A 2,561-nucleotide genomic window follows, 5' to 3' on the forward strand; every position below is an offset into this window, starting at 1 on the left:
CAGTCACAGTCACCCGGGCCCGCTCCTCGGACCCGCGCCGGCCACTCTCCGGGGAGTCCGCCTGCGAGGGGCCGGGAACCGAGCGGACTATCCCTGGCCTTGGGGTCCAGGGGGACCGCTTTCCTCTCCGCCCCGCGTTCTCCTGTGGGGACTTAGTTTTCGCTGCTCCATGGAAATGCCTGCGGTGGGAACCTTGAAAGTTTGCGTGCCTCCGCTGGAGCGGGTAGACGACTGCTGCGTTTCCCGGGGAATTGGGGAAAGGATACCTTGGGATCCATCCCAGCAGCTCCCTTGTTTTGCTCTGAGCCAACCGATACGCAGGAAAATTGTGTGATTTCCCCACCGTTGCAGAGATTGTGGCAAGAACCGGGATCGGGACGCAGGGTTTTTGCCCTCGGGTGGCGGGCTCGCTGCACTTCGTTGCTCCGTGTACACTAGATACTGTCGGCCCTGCAGCGAACGCTGAGTCCCCTCTACTGTGAATTGAGAGGGACTGGGAAAGATGGGCAGTATTGTCTGGCCCCACATCATCGGCACCTGCATCATCTGAACCCTTCCTCTAGTTTTACTGTCCAGGACCTAGCAAGTGCGGGGCACTGTGATAGGGCCTCTGTGTGAGCACTAGCATGGGATCCACCTCCAAGGAACTTTGTCTTGGTTGGAGCGGATTGCGTTACCACGGGAGAATTGCCAGCTAGAAAGGATGTCTGAAGAGAGTGAGAAGATGTCCCGTGTGGGCCGTGTGTGCTTTTTAGGAGCACAGTTCGGGGCAGAGATAGAGGAGGGAAGTCTGCGCTGACCTTTTGGGGGAAAGGCCTAGGAGGGCGGAGGATAGGCAGGGGTGGTTGTAATCCAGCCCAGGGGTGCAGACTAGTCTGTTTCCTGCGGGGGACCGTGAGCGGATTAGTCTAGTTGCAGCCTTAGAGAATTTCCGTGGGGGGGAATTAGGAGGAAACAGGTCCTGTATTATAAAAATTAGGATACTGCTAGGCTGGGCTCTGAATTTTAGTTGGGCTTTCTTCCAGCGACTAGGAGGTAGGGAGCCATTAAGTGTTTTTGAGGTGGGGAGTGATATAATGAAACTGGTGATTTAGGAAATTGGTTGGGTGGCTGTGTGCAGGAAGTGAGGGAGTGGAGAGATCTCGGGCAGAGAAACCGGTTGGGACTTAGTCTTGACTGCCTGAACTAGGAGGGCAGTAATGGTACTCAGAAGGCTGCATGCAAATAAAAGATCTGTGGAACTTGTTTTTCCTCCTCTGTCCCTGCAGTATCCGCTACAACATGCTAAAAGATCCCCGAGTTCAGAGAATTGGGGGTAATAAGCATAGGCAAGGTGCATCCCTGGGCCCTCCTTCAAGTCAGAACAATTTTTGTTCTTAATTTGTTGCTAATAGGCTGGGTTGAGCTTCATATTGTCTCCAGTGTGCAGAATTTGTGATTTCAAAGAAAGCATTGATTTTAAGTTTTGTACAACTGAAAGGTTTCTATGGCGTACCTACAATTGGATTTTTCTCTATGGTTTTCTCCCACGGCTCTTCGCTTTCATTGGTGAAGTCCAGAGCATGGGTTGAACAGCCAAGAGCTTCACGATACAATTGTTTTCAAAGAGGGAGACTCAGGAGATTCAAAACATAAGGAATGAGATGAACCATCTAGAATGCTCCATGCTAAAAATTAGTGTCTGAGGCTATTAAGAAAAATACAGGTCCAATCAAAAGGATCTGGGTGTAGTTTTAAGAAGGAAAAGTACTAACATCTGAAGCTACCACATATTCATATCTTTTAAAAAATATATTCTTATTGATTTCAGAGAGGGAAGGAGAGGGAGAAAGAAATAGAAACATCAATGATGAGAAAGAATCACTGATCGGCTGCCTCCTGCACGCCCCCCACTGGGGATGGAGCCCACAACCTGGGCATGTGCCCCTGACTGGAATCAAACCCGGGACCCCTCAGTCCACAGGCTGAGGCTCTATCCACTGAGCCAAACTAGGTAGGGCACATTTTCATATCTTAAGGAAGGTAGTAATCAACCCTCCATGGTCGAAAGAATGTACTAACAGAGATGGTTCCACAGCTGTATATTGGAAGAGCTGGGATTTAACTCATGTCTGTTTAGTTGCAGATCCTGAGCTCTGTTACGGCATTCATTTCCTTTTACTGTTTGAGAAAGAGATGATTTTTTAAAAAAACATAATAGTCTTTTAAAAGATATCTTTATTGATTTCAGAGAGGGAGAGAAACATCAATGATAAGAGAATCATTGATAGGCTGCTTCTTGCACGCCCCCTACTGGAGGCTCGAGCCCGCAACCCAGGCATGTGCCCTTGATGGGAATCAAACCCGGGACCCTTCAGTCCACAGGCCATCCCTATCCACTGAGCCAAACCGGCTAGGGTGAAAGAGATGATCATAAAAGCATTTGTATAAAGTCAATTCATTTTGAAAAGCAGCTTCGTTGTCTTCTGTTCAATCAAATTGGATATATTTGGGCTTTGTGAAATGATCTGTGTTATTGGGGAACCTGGAGGTAATGGTCCAGCCCCTGGCAACCACTTAAA

This window comes from Myotis davidii, unplaced genomic scaffold (assembly GCF_000327345.1).
Source record: "Myotis davidii unplaced genomic scaffold, ASM32734v1 scaffold271, whole genome shotgun sequence".
NCBI classification, from domain to species: domain Eukaryota; kingdom Metazoa; phylum Chordata; class Mammalia; order Chiroptera; family Vespertilionidae; genus Myotis; species Myotis davidii.